Below are 24,228 nucleotides of genomic sequence, written 5' to 3' on the forward strand. Positions count from 1 at the left end.
CTTACATTTCATCTTCATATTCCCAGTTTGTTCTAGCCTAGTGGTTGAAGCGTTCGATTCACCACATCGGTACATTGCTTGGCGTCACCCATCATGATATTGTTTGAATTTTGCTCATAAAGTGGCATAACACCATACTCACTCTGACAAAAAAATGAAAGTCATTGGCTATGTGCTCACTTCGGCCTTTGTTCCTGGTGAGATTAAAAGATTATTTTGGAACTGTATCAATACTTGTTACATCTTGACAGACGAGTTTCATTGAAGTTCGAAACAGAATATCATTAACCCAAATGGGTGCATAAGACTAATGGCATCCACAGAAAACACCTAATAAAGTACTGGTACATAAAAATATCAATGTAACTTTTCTACTGACATGGAACTAAAAACTTCGTTCAGTGAGCTGTATTAATTGTAGGAAAACATTCAGGGCATTAGTATATTTAATATATGTTAGCACCTATGTTATGAATGATCAATATCATATTTCTTAAAAGAAGCAAAACAAAAAATTTGTTGAGATAAAAAATCATATTTATTGATTTTATGACATTTCATTGATTCAGTAACCAGAGGTGTTTGCAAGAACATTCAAAAACAGAAACAGATGCTTCAATGCCATTTTCTAAATAAACAAATTAGTCAAATCTCAGAAGAATTTCAAGGTAGAAGAATATCTAAAGTCAATTATGTTTGTGCAGTAAACCACAAAAGTCATTCAGATTTGTATAGTCAGCGTCAGTGTACACCACATAAACATAGTCTCACTGCTGTGGTATTAATTCCTTTAGACTTGATTAATGTCGTAATAAAACAACCTACAGAATCACACTGATGTGGCATTATTCATTCAGAATCATCACTTTCTGAGGTGAACCTGTTAGTTGTTCTGGGGAGGATTATTCATCATCCGGAGAGTCCTTTGTATGACTTGTCTGATCTGGTGTCATTGTGAAATCCAGGTGCCTGAAACAATTTATAACATCTTTAAAAGCTTGTCAATAAAAATATAAGAAACACACATATATTGACAAAGGGTAAAAAGTTGGTTTCTCAATGAGTAAGGTAATGACAATTTATCAAGCAACTGTTAACCAAACCATGTTAACCAATGTAAAAAAGCCATAGCAAACAGTAAATTTTACAGAAAATACAAAATTGTAATTGATCTTCTGAAAACAATTCCTGTAGTGCCATAAGGCAGGCTCACCTGAATTTTTCTCAAATGTTTGCATTACATCAAAACATAAGGAAAGGTAAACAAGGCAATGCAAATTGCATAAAATAGGTTCTTATACATAAAAACAGAACTAACGTATTTGACGTAATAAGCGCCTCGCTCCAATAAGCGCCCACGGGAATATTTGCTAATATATTGGCTAGTGAACAATCCCAATTAGCACCCTTTCCAATTAATCAATGTATACAAGACATTTATTTGCGTATAATACACACTTGTGTGTGATATGCATTATCATATTTTTATCATTTATCCTATCTTTAATTAAGATTAACAATAACGGCAAAAACTGCCAAATATATTGGTCAAGTGTAATCATAATTTAAGTAGTTCTATTTGGTTTTGGAACTTTTCTAGGGTAATTGTAAATATATGTGTATTCCTATTTGAATACTCATTTGATTGTTATAAAGTTACACAGTATTGCATCTATCGTCTGTTTCTAAATACAGTGGAACCTATCTTTGACTGGTTTGACATCATTGATTCATACCCCAAGATTTATTATGCATTGTTATGCATCTGCACAGAGTGGTCAAAGTCCTTGTCACACACATAGTTAGCTACAAGGCAGAATCCAATAAGTACAGTTGAGACATCAGGTTGTATCCAGACAAACTGTCTGATAATCTCAAGTATGGTCTTGGTCGCATCAAGGGATGTAGCTAATCCTAAATAAACATTAAACAAGTGACATAATCTCTTCTACAGAACCCTTGATCAAAGCCTGCCCCCACCTTTGATGTTTATCATCTCGTGACGCTCACAACAGCTCATTAGCAAGATGAACTCAATGTCAACTCATGGTGGATTAGGGATTAACAGGGCAATTAGTGTCAGGTGGGTATTATCACTTGCAATTGTCTGTTAATTACTTAATTGAGTAGTGACGGCTTAGTTAGTTTCCAACCAAACTGACTGCTATGCTACTTATCAAGTCAGTTTACTGGTAACATGTTTCTGTGGACCAAGGAAATGTATCATGCCAGATACTTAAAAAGTTCTACTCATAAGTAATAAAATAATGAGTGTTTTCATATGCAATTCACCCTACAAAGACATTTAACATTTGATATACATAAACTGTCTGTTGAAACTATGATGATGCTAATATACAAGTCGCACAAAACAACCTATTCATAAACTGGTACCTAGCCAAACAAACATAATTTTTACACGTATGCACATGCTTGTACACATATACCTCTACTGGCATATCACACATACAAACAATCATTAGATGGATGTAATCGTTCAAAAATATTTTACATACAAAAACAAGTGAACAGATTCTGTAATAGCATGGTTAATATTGGGAGATGTTTTAGCATTTCCATTTTCACAGAATCGAAGGCATATCCTTTCATGACTCAGATCAGCTTGTAGTGATTTAAATTCACATAAAACTGATTCATGTCAAATGACCTATCCCGCATGTGTGGGACCTGTTATAAAAATTACTTATTTGTGTGTCCAAATTATGCTAATAGGTATTATTATACAGCATGGATATGATGTAAGAAAGCTTTATATGGAATCGTTGAAAATTATGTACAGGAAAACATTGAAATAAATCAATCAATACGTGCATTTATCTCAGAATCGGCACTCGTGAAGAGCAACCTCCTCGTGGTGAGTGCTGGGTAGCGCTAATAGCTCTTCCCCCATGTGGAACCGGGGTAGAATATTTCCACAGCACCCCATTGCTGGTCGTAAGAGGCGACCAAAGTGGGCAGCCCGTTTGCCGTGGGTTGCGTCCCTGTGTCGGCGGAGGACGGGATTCTGGTAGTTGAGGGCACTGGTTCCTGGAACTGTGTTCCTTTGCCCAACACACTACTTCGACCCTTACTTCGCCTAGACGGGTGGTAAGATGGGCCCGGTCTTATCAATCGGCTGGTCATGCCAGGCCCTGTGCGTAATATTGTTTCTGCACACCTGTGTTGTATTATATTGTATATTTTGGACTTGGCCATGCATACTTTGTATGAATTAACAATTTTGTATGGAATATATTGCCTAGAGTCTTACGCCAGAAGGCGGTGGCTCATGGGCCAATCTAGTGATGTTGACCTCTGTATTCTGTATGTCTCCAGTTTCTTGTCATGGATTGAACCTGCCTGGCACTACATCTGGTAGATAAATATAGCTATTCATGTCATATTTGCTGGAGTATCACACCCCTGTAGCCCTGGTGTTTTGCATTTTGGATATCCAATGCATTAAGACACCGTCCTTGTTGACACTCGATGGTGGGTGGGGAGCAGGGGTGCAGAACCACTTTCTCTCATTATGTCTACAAAATACCCTGGTTCAAAAAGAAAACACATAGATGCCAGCTCTTCTGATGAAGAAACTACTACACAAATAGATTCCTGGGCTCGATTCATTGTAATCGAAGCATCAGATCACCAAGCCTTAAAATTAAACCCGTTTGCCATTTCCAAGGCCATCAATGGTTGTTGTGGAAAAGTTGAAAATGTCTCCCGTCTGCGTAATGGCTCCATATTAGTAGAGTGTGCAAGAAGACAGCAATCTCTGAACCTGCTCTCACTCAGCCAATTTGCAAATGTAGAGGTTGTTGTTTCGGCTCACAGAACGCTGAACTCGTGTCGGGGAATTGTAAGAGACAGAGCTCGATGTCTATCTGACATGAGCGAAGACGAGATTGTGACTGAACTGTCTACACAAGGTGTAACAGCTGTCAAGCGCTTCACACGAAAACAAGATGAACAAATTATAAAGACTCACACTTATCTGTTCACTTTTTCTCTTTCGAAAATTCCACCATCTATCAAAGCTGGATATTTTAACATCGGAGTGGAGGTTTATGTACCAAACCCACTCCGATGTTACAAATGTCAACATTTTGGGCATGGCGCTAAGACCTGCACTTTCAGTCCAATCTGTGCCCGCTGCAGTGGGTCACATGAGAGTACTGAGTGCACAGCTGCCATTAAATGTGCCAATTGCAAGGGGGACCATCTGGCCTCAGCTAAACTCTGTCCAGCATTTCTTCTCCAGTCCCAAGTGTTAAAAATCAAACACACCAACAATATATCTTTTCATGAAGCAAAAAAATTAGTTCAGTCACAGTCTCAAATTACCTCAGTCAAATCTTATGCTGCCGCAGCAACTATCACTCCTTTTGTCCAAGCAGCCACAGTATCTGTTGGATGCCAAACAACCATCTCTTGGGTTGGTAATCAGCAGATGTTAAATGACTCTCCGGCTCCATCATCTCCAAATACAACAACAACATCATCATCGCAGACGGAACTCGTTGCATCTTCAAAAACATCACAATCAGAATCATCTCCTATTAATGGCGACATACCTTTAACAAAAACAGAAAAAAAGAAACTGAAAAAAACGGCGAGGGCCCTCCAACACTTGGAGGTGCCTTCTTCTCAGCCTACACCTGTTAAGGTTCAAAATCAATTTGAACCTTTGGCGATGGAGGTCACTCCTTCTTCAACAGGCCATGGGAGTGGACCTCCCTCCCGCTCCAGAACTCCAGTAGAACCACCATGACCTGTTCTAACCCGATAATACAATGGAATTGCAGAGGACTAAAAAACAATTTTAATGATTTGCAGCTATTAACACAAGATTTCAAGCCATCAGCCTTTTGTTTGCAGGAAACGTACTTTAAAACTACTGATCAACTAAACATTAGACACTACGACTCCTATCATTTCTTTTCACCTCCAGGGGCTAAAGCCACTGGAGGTTCTTCAATCTTGGTGAGGCAGGGTGTTATTCATAGCCCTGTTCCTCTCAATACCCCTCTACAAGCTACCGCAGTTCGTATCACTATGCACATTGTTTTTACTCTGTGCTCTCTTTACATTCCTCCATCTACATCTCTTCAGCAAACCGATCTTCAAGCTCTCTATGACCAGCTTCCTAAGCCCTGTATTATCATGGGCGATATGAACGGTCATAATCCACTTTGGGGTAGTGATCGTACAAGCAGTAAAGGCAAGCTCTTAGAAGATTTTATTTCCAACAATAATCTATGCCTTTTTAACGATAATTCCAACACATATTTACATCCTGGTACAGGCACATACTCTTCTTTGGATTTGTCTATTACCGATTCAAACCTGCTGAATGAATTTGAGTGGTTGGTCCACGGTGACCTCTGTGGAAGTGACCACTTTCCAACCATATTAAACCCTATTACCCCATCTGATGTTCCTCCATCATCTCGATGGAACTTTACAAAAGCCAACTGGCCTCTATATGACATTCTCTGTACAGAAAAACTAACACCTGATCATTTCACTGACGTTCCTGACCCAATACAATGTTTTTCTGATGAACTTATCAATATAGCTGAAAAATGTGTTCCTAAGTCCTCTGGAATTCCCCACATATGTAAACCATGGTTTACCGATGACTGCAAGCAAGCTAGGAAGGCGAGGAAAAAGGCTGAGCGTTATTTCCGTCGCCATCCTATGGTCCATAACTTAAACAAATTTAAAATATTAAATGCTAAGGCAAGGCGAACATTTAAACAAAGTAAATGCCAATCTTGGCGAAATTATGTGTCAAAAATAAATTCTCGGACGCCCATGTCCAAGGTATGGAACATGGTCCACAAAATTAAAGGTAAGGGCACTAAATCTAGTATTCACCATCTTAAAGATGGGGACCTACTACTAACTCATAAATCAGATATTGAGTGAGTGAGTGAGTTTAATTAAAGTCACGTCGGCAATATTTCAGCCATAATGTGACTTGAAAGAGTTGGACAAGATTAATAAAAAACTGTCGACGAAGGACAGTAGAATAACTAGCAATATATCACAGATTGACTTAAAACTAGTTGTAGAACATTAAAACTATTTGAACAGTTGGATACGACACAATATAAAAATGGGGCTATAGATCACCAGCAACAAGGTTAAGGTCACCATACTAGGGACCAAGGGGACTTACTGTACCTCTGCTGCCTGCATGGTTCCCCAGCAGGATTTACACCTTTACCCAAGTTACCGGTGATTGGTGCAAGTTTAGCCAGAGATTAAAATCAACAAATATTCTGCAGTTAAAATAGAGGTAGATATAAATATACATTGAAAGAGGTGGTCTTACATACCCTCTCTGGGGGACAATAATTTTACGCTACGTCAACCCCCATCAAGGGCATAGCCACGAACAATCTCTGTTAATAATCATACACTACCGATTCATAAAATACATTTCAAAATTTGTGAACTAGTTCAATATCTTTTAAAAAGTTAAGGATTAAATATGAATTAACATTGTTAAAAAGGTCCTTAACTGTTTTGACACTGAAATATTGATCCCTTGTGATGGAAAAATCGATACAGTCAAGCAGGACATGCCTGACTGTGATTCTTTCATCACAAGGGATGCAAAACGGAGGATCCTCACCTTTCAATAGATATTCATGCGTATATCTTGAATGGCCAATACGACATCGTCGCATAACGACCTCATCAAATCTGGACTGACAACCCAAGTAGGTGTAACCAATATTGGGTTGAATGGCATGTAATTTATTGTCTACTTGGGTGTTCCACTTCTGTTGCATTAGATCACGGATGTAAGATCTTATTGCAGGTTTCAAATCACTATATGGTAGCAGAAGTGGTGTCACAGACTTGTTGAGCGCCGCCTTTGCAGCAGCATCGGCCATGGTATTTCCAGTTATGCCCACATGGCTCGGCAACCAACAAAATACGATGTCGCATTGGCCAGTTGAAAGATCATTGTATAGTTCTAAAATATGTAAAATAATCGGATGAGTAGAAGATACCTTAGTTAACGCCTGAAGACAAGAAAGAGAATCCGAAAAAATGATGAACTGTTTACATGAAGACTGTCGTTGAATATATACCAAGGCTGTAAGGATAGCATTGGCCTCAGCAGTGAAAATAGAGCTATTGTCTGGTATTCTAGACGATATAATCTTGGATCCAACGACAGTGGCACTTGCTACTTTGCCACAGTCCTTGGATCCATCAGTAAAAATTGAACGGTGAGTGTCATATTTGCTTCTCAGTTGTAAATATTCCTGTTGATATACTAGTTGATTTGTGTCAGATTTTAGAAAGCGTGTCAGTGAAATGTCTACTTCTGGCCTCACCAACTGCCAGGGAGGAGTAGACAAAAGCCGGGAAGGAGAGATAAGATCCAGATCTAGATTTGCATTAGTAATATGGGATTTGAGCCGGATTCCAAGTGGAGGGATCAGTTTCGGTTTCTTCTGAAATAGATTTTCATACAGGGGATAGAAAACGGAGTCATAAGCAGGATTAGAGGGGTTCGAACGTAATTTAGTAACATATTGAAGAGACAATTTAATACGGCGGTGTTTTAAGGAAGGTTCATCAGCCTCGACATAGAGGCTGTCAACCGGAGAAGTTCGAAAAGCACCAAGACAAAGTCTTAATCCTTGATGGTGGATTAAATCCAGTTTTTTTAAATTACTCTTACAAGCTCCAGCATACACAATGGAGCCATAGTCCAGCTTAGAGCGAATAAGAGATCTGTATAAGTGAAGAAGGGTTTTCTGATCCCCTCCCCACTTTGAGTTTGAGACGACTTTTAGCAAATCTAAGGCCTTCAGGCATTTTGTCTTTAGATATTTAATATGTGGCAAAAAAGTTAGATGATGGTCGAAAATTAATCCTAAAAATTTGGCTTCTTTTACAATCTTGATTGGAGTGCCATCTAAAAAGAGTTCAGGATCTTTATGAGGTTTATATTTCCGACAAAAATGTATACAATTGGTCTTGGTCTGTGAGAACTTAAAGCCATTCTCAAGACACCATTTATGAATTTTATTAAGACACAACTGTAATTGGCGTTCAATAGTACGCATATTTTTACCACGACATGAGATATTAAAATCATCCACAAACAAAGACCCATCAATTGAGTCATTTAATACTTTAGATAAACTATTTATTTTTATGCTAAACAATGTAACAGACAAAATACTGCCTTGTGGAACTCCCTGATCCTGATTATAATGATCAGACAGGGTTGATCCAACACGAACTTGAAATTGTCTGTCCGTTAAAAACTGCGATATAAAATGAGGCAAACGGCCTCTGAAACCGAAGTCGTGTAAATCTTTTAAAATACCATGTTTCCATGTTGTATCATAAGCTTTTTCAAGATCAAAAAAGATTGATACAGCATGCTGGCTATTTACAATGGAATTTTTAATGAATGATTCTAAACGAACCAGATGGTCAATAGTACTTCGATTTTTGCGGAAACCACATTGAATATTGGTAATAAGATTATTGGTTTCTGAAAACCATACTAAACGGTTATTGACCATGCGTTCCATGGTTTTACAAACGCAGCTAGTTAACGAAATAGGTCGATAGTTAGATGGATCAGTATGATCCCGACCAGGTTTCGGTATAGGGATAACAATGGCATTGTGCCAGGAAGGAGGAAAGTGTCCAGTTGTCCAAATATGATCAAAAATATTTAGAAGTGTTTCTAGACATGGATTGGGTAAATGTTTAAGGAGCTGATAGTGGATATTATCAGCTCCTGTTGCGGTATCACGAGCTTGCGTTAGGGCAGTATTGAGCTCATGTAGTGAAAATACTTCATTGTAGTCTTCACCATTATCCGAATTAAAGTTAATAGTTTTCTTTTCTTGTTGATTTTTATATTTCTGAAATTTGGGATTATAATTGGCTGATGAAGAGTGTTTGGCTAAAGTTTCACCCAACTTATTTGCGATGTCTACTTTGTCAGTAAGTAGACCATGACCATCTTTAAGATGATGAACGCCAGAATTTGAACCCTTCCCTTTGATTCTTTGTACCATGTTCCACACCTTTGTCATTGGTGTACGGGAATTAATCTTTGATACAAAGTTTCTCCAAGACTGTCGCCGATTTTGTTTGAACGTACGTCGAGCCTTGGCACCATTTATTTTTACATTATTGAAATTGTGAACTGTAGGGTGACGGCGAAAGTATTTTTCAGCCTTCCTCCTATTCTTCCTAGCCTGTTTGCAATCATCTGTAAACCATGGTTTACGAATGTGTGGTTTAACAGAGGACTTAGGAATAGTTACATCAGCAATATCATTCAGCGTGTCCGTGAATAACTGAAGAGGATCAGGGACGTTAATGAAAATGTCAGATGTCAATTTGTCAGTACAAAGTGTCTGAAATAATGGCCAGTTGGCCCTTTTAAAATTCCACCTTGACACAGGTGGCTCATTATTCGGGTTAATAGCAGAAAGTATCGTTGGGAAATGGTCGCTTCCACATAAATCATTGTGGACTGACCACTCAAATTCGTTATATACATTTGGATCTGTGAGTGACAAATCAAGAGCAGAATAAGTTCCAGTAGCGGGATGTAGATATGTGTCTGATCCATCATTATATATGCACAAATTATTATTTAAAATGAAGTCTTCCAGGAGTTTCCCTTTGTTGTTTGTATCTCTGCTACCCCACAGAGGGTTATGCCCATTCAGGTCACCCATAATGACACAGGGTCTTGGGAGCTGATCAAACAAATCCTGAAGATCAGACTGCTGAAGAGGAGACGATGGTGAAATGTATATAGAGCAAAGTGTAAAAGTTATATGTAAAGACAGACGGACAGCAACAGCTTGAAGGTTGCATTTAAGAGGGACGGGGCTATGGATGACATCCTGCCTCACCAAAATGGAAGCGCCACCTGTCGCCTTGTCACCTGGAGGTGAAAACGAATGATACGAATTGTACTGACGAAAATCAAATTTATCTGTATTTTTCAGGTAGGTTTCTTGTAAGCTAAAAGCTGATGGTTTAAAATCTTGTGATAATAACTGTAGATCATTGAAATTGTTCCTAAGTCCTCTGCAATTCCATTGTATTAAATTAGTGGCTCCACTCATGGAGGTTCAACTGGGAGACGTGAACGAGTAGAAGGAACATTCCCATGTACTGGGAGAGAAGGAGTGACCTCCATGGCCAATGGTTCATAAGAATTATGAACCGCTACAGGGCACGCGTCAGGAGAAGGCTCCTCCAAGTGCTGGAGTGCTCTGGCCTTTCTCCTCATTTGCTTTTTGGTCTGTTTTTTAGATAGATGGGCTTCGCCCTGAACTGATTCGATTTCCGTTATAATTTCTGGTTCAGTTGGTTGAATATGCAAAGGTTGCAAGTTTTCCGTTTGAGATGAAGACGTCATTGTTGATGGCTTATCCGGAGACAATTTAGGTGCGTCATCAATGATGATCTGGTCATTGTGGACCCAAGAGATTTCAGTTTGACAATGAGTGGATCTCATGGTGATTTTGTGACCTTGACTCGGAGAAGAGACTGCAGCTGAATATAATTTATTTGAAGTGGTCTGAGAGGGAACAAGGAGTTTTTTAGCATCAGAGTAGGAAATGTTATTTGTATGTTTGATTTTTAGTATTTTCGATTCATGATCGAAAATCGGGCATGATTTGGATGACGACAAGTGCTCACCGCTGCAGTTAGCACATTTGATCTCATTTGTGCACTCTGTGCCCTCATGAGGACCACTGCAACGGGAGCATCTTGTCTTGGCCGTGCAGGATTTGGCCCCGTGACCGAAGTGTTGACACTTAAAACACCGGAGTGGATGTGGAACATAAACCTCCACTCCGATGTTAAAGTATCCAGCTTTTATTGATGATGGAACAGTAGGTGTTGAAAATGTGAAAAGATATGTCTGAGTTTTTAATATATTTCCATCTTCTGTTTTGCGTGTGAATCGCTTGACAGCGGTGACACCCTGATGCTTAAGTTCTGCTGCAATCTCTTCTTCTGTCATTTCTGAAAGACATCGTGCTCGATCACGCACGATACCACGACTAGAATTCAATGTCCTGTGCACTGAGACAGCAACCTGCGTGTTAACAAACTGCTGGAGACCCAGCAAGTTGATAGATTGCTGTCTCCGTGCACATTCCACAAGTATGGAACCAGAACGAAGACGTGTAACGTTCTTCACTTCACCACAAGTACTTTGGATGCCCTTTGATATGGCAAACGGATTAAGTTTTAAAGGAGTTTCATCGACCGATGCGATAACAATGAATCGTGGCCAAGAATCTGCAACAATAGGCGAAACCTCATCGTCAGACGAAACAGAATCGACATGACGACGTTTGTTTGCTTTGAAAGAACCAGGGGATTTGTTGTGAGACATGGTGTGAGTATGTCATTCGACATCTCTGCTCCCCACCCGCCATCGAGTGTCAACAAGGACGATGCTGCAGAGGAAACCAATCTACAACACCAGGGTTACAAAGGTGTTATACTCAAGCAATATAAACATAGGTAGCTATTTTTGACAAACAGAATTTAAAGTCAGGCTGGTTCGGCCCTTGACAGTAATCTGAAGTCACATAGAACCTAGAGGTTGATATATAGCCAGATTGGCCCATGAGCCACCGCCTTCTGGCGTAAGACTCTAGGCAATTTTTCAATACAAAATTGATAATTCACACAAGTTATGTACGGCCAAGACCAAAATATACATAAAGATACAACACATGTGTGCATATACAATATTACGCACAGGGCCTGGCATGACCAGCCGATTGATAAGACCGGGCCCATCTTACCACCCGTCTAGGCGAAGTAAGGGTCAAAGTAGTGTGTTGGGCAAAGGAACACAGTTCCAGGAACCAGTGCCCTCAACTACCAGACTCCCGTCCTCCGCCGACACAGGGACGCAACCCACGGCAAACGGGCTGCCCACTTTGGTCGCCTCTTACGACCAGCAATGGGGTGCTGTGGAAATATTCTACCCCGGTTCCACACGGGGGAAGAGCTATTAGCGCTACCCAGCACTCACCACGAGGAGGTTGCTCTTCACGAGTGCCAAATCAGATATTGCTAATAAACTTGGTGAAACTTTGGCAAAACACTCTTCCTCATCTAACTATGTACCTCAATTCCAAAAGTATCAAAAACAGCAAGAAAAGAAACCTATTAATTTTAATTCAGATAATGGGGAAGATTATAATGAACTATTCTCTATTCATGAACTCCACACTGCCCTTGGACAAGCTCATGATACTGCTACAGGAGCTGATAACATACATTATCAACTCCTGAAGCACTTACCCGAATCATCCTTAGAAACACTATTGAATATTTTTGATGTCATTTGGACCTCAAGGAAGTTCCCTCCTTCGTGGCGTGATGCTATTGTTGTCCCGATTCCCAAGCCCGGTCGAGATCATACTGATCCATCCAATTACCGACCAATATCATTGACAAGCTGCGTTTGCAAAACCATGGAACGCATGATAAACAATCGTCTCGTTTGGTACCTGGAATCCAATAATCTTATTACTAATATACAATGTGGTTTCCGGAAAAACAGAAGTACCATCGATCATTTGGTTCGCTTAGAATCATTTGTTAAAAATGCAATAATAAATAAACAACATGCAGTGTTTATCTTTTTCGATCTAGAAAAAGCATATGACACTACATGGAAACATGGTATTTTAAATGATTTACATGATTTTGGATTACGAGGCCGTTTGCCTCAATTTATATCTGAATTTTTAACTGACAGGCAATTTCAGGTCCGCGTGGGCTCTACCCTGTCTGATCATTATAATCAGGATCAGGGTGTCCCACAAGGTAGCATCTTGTCTGTCACATTGTTTAGTATTAAGATAAATAGTTTGTCCAAAGTTTTAAATGATTCGATTGATGGATCGCTCTTTGTGGATGATTTTAATATTTCGTGTCGTGGCAAAAACATGCATACTATTGAAAGGCAGCTTCAGCTATGTTTAAATAAAATCCAGAAATGGTGTCTCGAAAATGGTTTTAAATTTTCAAAATCTAAAACCAACTGTATACATTTTTGTAGGAAATATAAACCCCATAAAGATCCAGAATTAATTTTAGATAATACTCCCATTAAAGTTGTAAAGGAAGCCAAATTCTTAGGTCTAATATTCGATCATCATTTGACCTTTCTGCCTCACATAAAAAACTTAAAGAATAGGTGCTTGAAGGCCCTAGATTTATTAAAAGTTGTCTCAAATTGTAAGTGGGGAGGGGATCAAAAAACCCTCCTCCAACTATATCGAACACTTATCCGCTCGAAACTTGATTATGGCTCCATCATATATGGTGGGGCCTGTAAGAGCAATTTAAAATTACTTGACACCATTCATCATCAGGGCCTGAGACTTTGCCTTGGAGCCTTCAGAACTTCTCCTATTCATAGTTTGTATGTGGAAGCTGACGAACCATCTCTTAAACACCGTCGCATTAAATTAGCTCTACAATACATCTCTAAATTACGTTCCAATAACTCCAATCCAGCATATGACTGTGTTTTTAATCCCCTTTACGGTAATCTATACAAAACAAAATCTTCTCTTATACCACCACTAGGGATATGACTACAAGCAGATATTTCTGCTGCTAAAATAAACCTTGGTAATATAGCCCCCACTCAGCTTTTCTCTTCTCCACCATGGCAGTTAGTACATCCAGAGGTGGATCTAACTTTAGCTAAACTGAAGAAATCTGACACAAATCAACTAATTTATCAACAACAATATAATGAATTAAGGAACACATATAATACTTACAAATCCATATTTACAGATGGATCCAAGGATGGTGACGCTGTTGCCAGCGCCACTGTCATTGGATCCAGAACCATATCATCTAGATTACCGAATGATAGTTCTATTTTTACAGCAGAATCACAGGCAATATTAACTGCGCTTAAATATATAAATACCCAATCTAAACATAAACGGTTCATTATCTTTTCTGATTCACTTTCCTGTCTTCAGGCAATTAATAATATATCTTGTCATCATCCACTTTTACGTGAAATAATTGAACTACATAATGATCTTGCTACTGGCCAGTACGACATCGTCTTTTGTTGGTTACCAAGCCATGTTGGTATCATTGGTAATACAATGGCCGATGCTGCTGCAAAAGCAGCACTCACCAAATCTGTGACACCACTTCTTCTACCATACACTGATTTTAAACCCATAATTAGATCTTACATCCATGATCTAATGCAAAAGAAGTGGGACACTCAAGTAGGTATAAATAAATTACATGAACTTAAACCAACTATCGGCTACACCTACTTGGGCTGTCAGTCCAGATTTGAGGAGGTCATAATACGACGATGTCGTATTGGCCATAGCAGGTATACAAACGATTATTTATTGAAAGGTGAAGATCCTCCGTTTTGTATCCCTTGTGATGAAAGAATCACGGTCAAGCATGTCCTGCTTGACTGTGTTGATTTTTCCATCACAAGGGATAAATATTTTACATCATCATCAATTAAGGATCTTTTTAATAGAATCAATTCTCATTTAATCATAGGTTTTTTAAAAGAAATTGAACTTTTTGATAAATTTTGAATTGTGTACATAGCTATATTTTATATTGGTAATGTATAATTTGTAACTTCGATGGTCAGTGGCTATATCCTCAAAGGGGGTTGAAGTAGCGTAAAATTATTGTCCCCCTGAGAGGATATGTAAGACCACATCATTCAAAGTACATTTATTCTTACCTCGGTTTTACAACGTAGTATATTTGTTTCTTTTAATGGTTGGCTAAAATTGAATACCATTACCAGCAGCTGAAGGGATGGTGTAAATCCTACTGGGGAGCCGTGCAGGTAGCAAAAGTAATGTAAGTCCCCTCGGTCCCTTGTAAGGTGGCCTAACTTTGGTTGCTGGTGATCTATAGCCCAATTTTATATTGTCTTGTTGATTATAAATGTATTGTTTTAACTGTTCTCAACTAGTTTTACTATTGAACCTGTGATATTCTAGTTATCTTACTGTCCATCGTTGACAGCTTTTTATTAAATCAAAATGTAATTATTATAACTGTTTCGTCGCGATATGGCTGAAATACTGCTGATGTGACGATAATTCTCACTCACTCACTCACTCACTTATCTCAGAATCTGGTAGATTTAATCAATATGGACTTCTCCTTCACTATCTACTTATAATCAGATGATTACATTATTGCTCAACTGATAGTTTGCAATAGTATAGAATTAGTATTTTATTAATACTTATTTTGTATTTCAGCATCATTTAGATAAGCCATCGGCTTGTTTGCAAATCCAGTTCACTATGAAAAAAATATATGTTTAAAACACATGTAGTAGAAGATATTGCAATAGTTAAGACCCGAAAAGAAGTTATGTGTAGGATCTTCAAAATGGTATCCACAAGAGCAGGTTGTAGAATCATGTTGGTGTTTGTTGTTTAACTCTGCACTCGGCCATATTGCAGCTATATGACGGCGGTCTGTAAATAATCAAGTCTGGACCAGTCTATCCAGTGATTGACATCATGAGCATCGATCCACACAATTGGGATACAATGACATGGATCAGCCAAGTCAGCGAGCCTGATCACCCGATCCATTAAGTTATCTCTCACAACTAGCATAGGTTGATCATGTTGATGGGGACTAAGTTCAACCTGGAATCCCCACGTGTGTAAGTATGCGGCTGTTAGCTTTGTTTGATGTTTAACGCCACACTCAGCAATATCGCAGCTATGTGGCAGGAATCAAACCTGGGTCTTCAGCACGAAGAGTGAACGCTTCAACCGCTAGGCTACCCCACCACCAAAAATTCCCCCATGATAAAGTTGTCATCATGGTTATTGTTCAACTAGTTCAAGTGAAAATGTTCATACCCTTAAAATGTCTTATCTTCCACTTCACGATGATCTCTGATGCAAAACTTCCCTGTTATTAAAGCTGTTCTTGATTCTTCACATCTGGAAAAATATGTTGAGGCTATTAATCATTCTCACAGAGTACAGGGAGTATATGAAATAAGACAGTGAGTCACATTAGCATACAAATTATCCAGTTAAAGTAAACATATTTCTACATTATATACATAAGCAAATACTAACATATGATAGACAGGCTACTTGTCATATAAAAATATAATTATACATTTACTTACATGTTGGTTATAAAAGTTAATGTGTCACATGTGACAGGCTTACATGTGGTAAATTACTTTAATACGTGATCATTGTAATATTCACATATTCCTTACCTTAATGTGTCACTTCAGCTGCCAGCATGACCTCAGCTGCAATCCCAATATTTGGCCAGTTTAGACGAAATGACCGATCGTGTTCAGTGTATAAGCTGGGCCTCGTCTCTAATATAACTTGGCGCAAGTTGACGACGCGCATAGAGAGCCGGGAACCAGCTTATGTCGTGTTAACCTGGTTCCCGGCTCCCTATGCGCGTCGTCAACTTGCGCCAAACAATAATGTGATATTAGAGACGGGGCCCAGCTTAGTGTTAACCCGGAACAAGCCATTTTACCCATATTCCCATTTTAGAACATGGATGTAAACAAACCTCGTGTATCGATATACACTGTGATGCTTGATTACGATAAGCTTACCTCGTGTATCGATACATTGTTCTCATTCACCTCCACCACGGAAATGCCGGCCGAAGTTCCTCTCAGCCATCCACAACGCGGAAGTCAACAGTATTTGGAAAGGCGATTGGCATTGCCAGGTACGTAGCAGGGCTTCGAGACCTTATGATTTCCGTGCAGAGATCTTATCTGATACAGATTATAATTTACAATAATGGCCACCAAAGACTTTATTTTTTTTACGCTTAGGATATTGTTATAATTACACTGTTATGTCCTAGTTTTGTATAAGCTTCATAACTTAATAATTCAATATTTCATGGAATGACTCTGACCTTGGCGAGGATCTTTTTTGCAACAAGTGATTCCCTATGTAAAGTGTATGTTGAATGACCCTGGCTTTGTTGTCAAATAATTGTTTGACAGTTGTTAAATATGGGGTTATGTTTAATCTCTGAATGTTTGGGATGAAATATTTTAATAAGGACAGTTCTAAGTTGGAAACTCAACTGGGGCCTTTTCAGTTGAATTCAATGTACAGCATGTACAGTTTGGACATTTCTGTAATGTGAATGCTACTTATGTTTGCAGAATGTCTGGATGAATGAATGAGTCAGTCATCTGCACAGCATCAATGGAAAAAGGGAAGCAATGAGGAACAAGAGAAGAGTAGCAGTGAGTGGTAAATATTTGAAATTATTCTGTTTGGTTCATCATATTCATGTAGCTATTCTGCAAATATTTCTTCAGTTTGCTTGTTCTTTATCACCTGTTGGCATGGATGGCCTAATTATCAAAGGCACCACAACTTGCTGTGCATAGTTGCATCTCTTGGGCTTGACAGAAACCGATGGTCGTGGGTTTGAATCGAGGGTAGCATCATACACTTGCTTGTGGGTTTCATCAAAGTGGTAAACATGTAAGACCTGCATCACTTCGGGCTTTCTTCCCACATCAAGCTTACATGCCGTGATATAACTGGAATACTGTTCAAAGAGGCGTTAAACCCAATTCACTCATTTAACACCACATCCAGCAATAGTTCGGCTAAATGACAAGGATTATAAATTAATCAAATCTCAAATCTCAACTAGACAAACCAGAGATTAATGTTATGAGCTCGATCCAGACGCACCGATGATGACTGTTATGGACAACATCCCACGTTATTGGGTACGATTACGAGCTTTCAATGAGCCCACTTGCTACCTCATCTATTACTTTGGCTTGTATGGCAAGCATAGGTTGCTAGGAACATTTTTAAGAGATGTCAGTTAATGATTGTTTCAACTCATCAGCATGGAACAATATATATCTCAAATGTTTGGTATATAACAAAACTCAAAGATGATAAATTAAGTGAATTTGCTGCCTTTTATCTGTAAGTACATGTTGCAACAATTCTTTTCTTTTGCTACAATCTTTATACATAATTTTGCAGAAACTGAAGTCCAGCTTGAGATACCCGGATGACAGGTTGACAGTCTGGAAGGACCCTTCCAGATATCCGAAGTGATTGGCAGACAGCGATGAGGAGAGTCCTGTTATTTCAATGGGAGCCTACCGAGAAGTTACACGCCAATTGACACGGGGACACACTCACAAAGGGTGGTCAGGCTAATGTGAGAAGACCAACCAATGCCAAGTCGGAGTGGGACCCTTCAAGGACGTTGAAGAAATTATTGTCTTTGGCCATGTGGTAATCACTTGAAAGGAATGATGTTTGCGACTACTTGTCTATTAATGTGGACCCAAACACCAAATAGAATGTTCACAATTCTACTAACACAATGCAACAGGGATAGAGCCCATCTGGCCTCCCCTCATCCTGGTTCCTGTTTTTCCATAGCAATATAGAAGGAAAAGGATGTTTAAGGGCAAGTAACTCTGAACTGGTGAGCATGGTCTGCTGATGCTTTCAAGCGAACAGTTATCCCGCTCTGTTATGAGTATTGAAGAATAGGAGGAAAGTGCATACTGCATCAGGAACCATTATGTGAACATTGTTCAATGTGTGATATATGCATATAAATAAAAGAAATTGATAATTTGTTTGTTGTTTGTTTCTTTAGCCAGCTGTGTAAATGGGGATTTTCCAATATTTTGCCTCAGTTTGATAGCCACAGTTATCGTATGAAACCATGCATTGCTTGGACATCTTTGGAATAACACATTGATCTGCTATGTCAAAGGTCAATGTCACAGCCAGACAAAAAAATTGTTAATGGCCTAACTCTTCCTTAGGGCAGGGATAGAAGTTGGCAACAGGTCATACACTTACTTTTTATTCCCCCGGCATATAATACGGGGGATATAGCGATCAGCCTGTCCGTCCGTAATCATTTCCTTTTCCGGGGCAGAATTCCCAAACCATTCAGTGTATTTGATCGAAACTTGGCAACTCTTATCAGGCACATACTGAAGTGGTGCCTTTTGATATTTTGGGATTTTTCTAATTTTTATTTTTTTAAATTTTTATGGAATGAAGTTGGACATAGACTCAATTGGGGATGGGGTTCGTTTCCGGGGCAGAATTCGAAAACCATTCAGTGTATTTGATCGAAACTTGCCAAAGGTATCAGGCACATACTGAAGTGGTGCCTTTTGATATTTTGGGATTTTTCTAATTTTTATTTTTTAATTTTTTTATGGAATGAAGTTGGACATAGACTCAATTGGGGATGGGGTTCGTTTCCGGGGCAGAATTCGAAAACCATACAGTGTATTTGATCGAAACTTGGCAAAGCTATCAGGCACATACTGAAGTGGTGCCTTTCAAATTTTGGGATTTTTCTAATTTTTATTTTTTAATTTTGTTATGGAATGAAGTTGGACATAGACTCAATTGGGGATGAGGTTCATTTCTGGGGCAGAATTCGAAAAACATTCAATGTATTTGATCGAAACTTGGCATTCATATGGATGTGACCATGGTGGATCTTTTGTGGGTAAACAATGTATGCTTCTTAAAGAACATTCAACTGCTGACTCATTACATACAGAATTGCACATTTACTAGTGGTTACTTTACAGACAGCTGCCGGGGGGATATGTCATCTTTCTGATGACTCTTGTTCTCTAATGTGCCTTTTCCTGCAGAAGTCTAAATAACTCTTATACATATAGTTGTATATCATTGTCATATGTTTGTCAATATTACACTGAATGAAGCACTTTACAATTGTTTTTGAAAGAGTCGCAACTGATATTGAAGGTCAAATTAGCTTTCAATGTCTTTCATTAAAAATGTTCACAGTAACTGAGGAACAGCTCTCTGTAGTGTGATGAAATCTGGTACATGTCACCCTCAGAGTGAGGCATATTGTGTTTCAAACTTAAATGAAGCTGGTATGCTCATAACAAGTACTTGTACCTTTACAAATAATCATATTATCATCTCACTAGGACCAAAGGCCCAAGTGAGCACACAGTCGATGAGTTTATACTTTCACTCAGAATAATCTGGAAGTCTGAGCATGAGATTTAAGGATATCATCATACATGTATTAGAACTGATGTTTGTTCATTAAACAGCTTAACATCTAAAAAGAATTATAGATGAAATTGAAAAATAAATTGTCTTCTCCAAAAGTACATGCCCATAGATCTCAACTTTAAGGGGATATTTACAACTAAAATGACACAGAATATTACTACAGCTATCTGATATGCCCAGGCTAACATTATTTACCAGAAAAAAGACATCTCGAAAAATTGCATCCGGATACCTGCCGGATACCTTCAGCAATTTTCAATTTTCATGGTTAGTTTCCAATATATATTTAGGTGTTTCACACTTAATTGAACAAAATGCACCCCTAAATTGTGACATGTTTTTGGAAACTCAGAATGAGGTATCCGGTGCCGGATCCTTGGACACCCAGATTGAGGTATCTGATGAGGTATCCGGTGTCGGATACCCGGATTCCAGGTGGCATACTTTCAGGTGAGGTGTCTATGCCGGATACCACGGATCTGGTATCCGGCAAGGTATCTGCCACCGGATACCCGGACGCGTTTTGGGTAAGTGTCCGGTGGTATCCGGCCGGTATCCGGATACCGGAAACTGCATTTTTTTGCTGTGAGACGTTTACCAATTCGGTGAAACCCACGAGCATGGGGATGGTGCTGACAAACCTAGAAACATAATCGGGGTGAACAGAGATTCGAACCCACAATCATAGGTTTCTAGCATGCCCAAGGGACGCAACTCTGCACAGCGAATCTCGGCGCCTGTCTAGACTGAGCCACCCGTGCCCCCTAGAGAAACAGTGAACATAACATTGTATGTTAAATTCTTCTTCATAGTTCGGCATTACGTTTACCCGTTTAGATGAGGAGGCAATTGTGTAGCTTTTCTGAAAATCAGTCGTAACGTTCAATTTATAGCGATTTGTGCGCATGTTTCGCACAAATTTTACGAATTTCGTGTCTTAACCAAATGGAGCTGGGCCCCGTTCCTCAAAGCGATCTTAGCGCTAAGTTGATCGTAAGTCCCATACTTTAACATAGGCTTACGGTGATTGTAGCGCTAAGATCGCTTTGAGGAACGGGGCCCTGGTCGCGAACTCCAGTCTTCAGAACATGTTTTGATAGCTGCAACCTTATAGTCTAAGCCACTCAAAATTAAAATCATCTATATTATCTATTAACTAAAATGGCTACATGTGTGTGTTACGTGTGGTATGAACGGCAGGGGTTCCCGCTAATACCACATATAACAATTACAAAAATCACACAACAATCTCTGATGTTTAAAGCTGGATATAATAATTAAAACAAAGATAAGTATATAACAATTCTCAGTTACTGGGCAAGGCACTCATACACATCTATTTAGGCAAAGCAATATGGCAAATGTGCAATATAGACAATAGTCACCTCAGATTTCTTGACATCTCATTCCCACTGAATTCCATTTCACATTGTTTCAAACTTATATATCACAGTTCACAGGATAACTGGGTAACAACAGTTTCCTCCTTCGAAGCGTCGACATGACCTTCTAACTTTGTCTCCGGACATAACGCTGGGCTGAAATGCCCTCGTTCAGTTAAACCATATTTCTCCCTCTCCAATTCTTTTTCCATTCACCTTTCTGTTCGATAACTTGCCCTCATATAGTAAACAAATGTCCAAGTAAGCTATCTACTTCAGCACACAACAAAAGGTTGATCGGGCCACACAATCAGTTACCAAGCCAACTCAAACTCCAATCACCCAACAAGCACGCTTCTCCCCGTCACGCAGCTTGCTTAACTCAATCAAGCATGACGCCGTCCACCCAAACTGGACCCCTTTTGAACCACACAAATATACAACGTCACTGATAACATGTGTTAATATCTATTAAGTGAAAACAAGTCATTCAGGCAAAATAAAGTATAAATTACAGGAAAAGGACAACTGTAAATACTGCCTTTGGTCAAGTCGCGAAAACGCACACCAGTAACCAAGGGTACGTTTTCGCGATTTACCTGAAGGCTTTCGGTTATGAAATGTGATCTTGGGACCGAGTTTCGATAGCTGAGGTGGCACGAAACGACTTTCATCTTGACCAAAGTGCTTAATTCAAAACAACATGGTGGATGAAGAAACTGACTGTAGTGTACCCTGTTTCAATACAATGGGTATATTATGGGGAATGTTTGGTAGCAAAGGTATTTGCCAATATATAAGGACATAAAGACATCCTTTCCTAACAAACTATTTTTGAGGGTTTTCTATTGCGTGTAAGTTTTTCAATGTTGAATTTCTCGCCAACTCTATCGTAATCAATGGGACTAATCTACATTTTGTTGATGTCGTCAATCCAACATTGAAATTGGTTTACAACTCCCAATCTGATTGATCCGTTAGACTGAGAAGCGTAGAAAATAAAATTGGGTGATGAAAACCAAGGGCGGGTACTTGAACTATGGGAATGGATACAGGGGTTAGTGTTACTTCTTTCAGTGGCATTTAGAAGTTGGTGTGATGAAATAAGACGAGTTCTATTGATGAACAACTTCTGTATTACAATTAGTGCGACGTTTCGGTGTAGATCCTAACACGTGATGAATAGTGCTAAACAACATAGGTATATATATACTTACAAGTAGAGATTGCTGCAGACCATCAATAGCTCCCCGCAATATAATGTTATGTGCAGAGGAAGCAAGTGTAAGCTATGGGAGGAGAGAATTTGTGTTAAGTACAAATTGGTTGTTATTAATGTAGTTATCTTTGGAAAGCACAATAAAAGAAACAGTGTCTTTAATTGGTCAGCACAAAGAAAACCCAGGCAAGAAAACTGGGCCTGTCAGGCAAAACTTGATATATACGCACTATTAATACAAATAAAAAACATCCTGTATAGATAACACAACAAATTTCATTCTAAAGCATGCTTTTGCAGCAAATATCAATATTTCTGGTCAAAATGTTGGTTGGGTTAAGTAAAGCAAACTTTTAAAATAATAAATAAAAAAATGTAATGAATCCACTCTAAATTTCTTCAGTTCAAATGTAAAAAATCACGCAATCATTAATGGATTCACATTTATGTAGCAGCAAGTTAGGAACATACAGTTTGGTCACGTTATCTAGAAATATTAAGAATTATCTTACATATTGTAAAAACAAAGGCCATAGGTCACTTTTCTCAAAACTTCGTTTAAGTAATCACAAACTAAAAATTGAAAAAATTGTAGATATACAAAAACACCAACCCCATTTGAACAACGTCTCTGTGAAACATGTGATGTCTCAGTGTGTAATGTTGTTCATCTTCTGTCTCACATAATACAACCAAGAAAGAGAATCACAAATAATCCCCAATCATGATAAAGAATTTGGTTAAAAGGAGCAGATTCTTAATAAGTTTTCCAACAGTTATCCAGAAACAACTTCCAAGATCTGTTAACGTATCAACAATTACAAACAAATTCCTTGTACATGTATGTACAACATTACAATAGTTTTGCTTAATTCTCATATTGTTTCCATATCATAATAATACACTTGTTTTTGAAATAAAATTGTTATGTACCTCCTTTGAATGTTGAATGTTGAATGTTCCTGTGTTTTTTAATTGTCGTTTATTGTGCATGTGTTTTGTAGTTTGTGATTGTGTAATATTGCCACTGTTTCTTCATGGAATGTTCCGCAATACATATCTCATCTAAAGCATCTTTGTTGCATAATAGTTTCTTACAGTTGTTTACGGGGGCATGGTTGGCCCAGTCGCCGAAGGCGCTGCAATTCGCAATGCAGAGTTGTGTCCCTTGGGCACCCAGAAACCTATGACAGTGTGTTTGAATCTCGGTTCGCCCCGATTTTGTTGTCAGCACAAAACCCTTGCTCGTTGGTTTCACCAAAGTAGTGAACGTCTAAGACCACATCAAGCTGACACGGAATACTATTCAAGACGGCGTTAAACCCAACTACCTCACTCACTCTTGTGTATGGTTCCGTTTGGTTAACTGGGTTTGTGTTGTGAATGCTTCCGGCTTAGATTTGAAATTTGTTTAGAAGAATGTTACTATGTTCAACCCAAACATCGTGAAGATATCATGCAACCG

General features: G+C 38.8%; 2 long non-coding RNA genes across 2 annotated transcripts; one reads left to right on the top strand and one right to left on the bottom strand.

Moving 5' to 3' along the window:
- Positions 1-574: 574 nt before the first annotated feature.
- LOC139441443 (uncharacterized) lies at positions 575-16,377 on the bottom strand. The gene is made up of 3 exons (XR_011651566.1): positions 16,328-16,377; positions 15,954-16,037; positions 575-969 (listed from the first exon to the last, which is right to left on the bottom strand). It is a non-coding gene; the product is annotated as an uncharacterized lncRNA (long non-coding RNA).
- A 246-nt stretch (positions 16,378-16,623) lies between these two features.
- LOC139441405 (uncharacterized) lies at positions 16,624-18,201 on the top strand. Its single transcript, XR_011651565.1, has 3 exons — positions 16,624-16,806; positions 17,258-17,348; positions 18,108-18,201. It is a non-coding gene; the product is annotated as an uncharacterized lncRNA (long non-coding RNA).
- Positions 18,202-24,228: the final 6,027 nt, after the last annotated feature.

Source organism: Haliotis cracherodii, unplaced genomic scaffold (genome assembly GCF_022045235.1).
Source record: "Haliotis cracherodii isolate W230 unplaced genomic scaffold, xgHalCrac1.p SCAF_40, whole genome shotgun sequence".
Taxonomy (NCBI): domain Eukaryota; kingdom Metazoa; phylum Mollusca; class Gastropoda; order Lepetellida; family Haliotidae; genus Haliotis; species Haliotis cracherodii.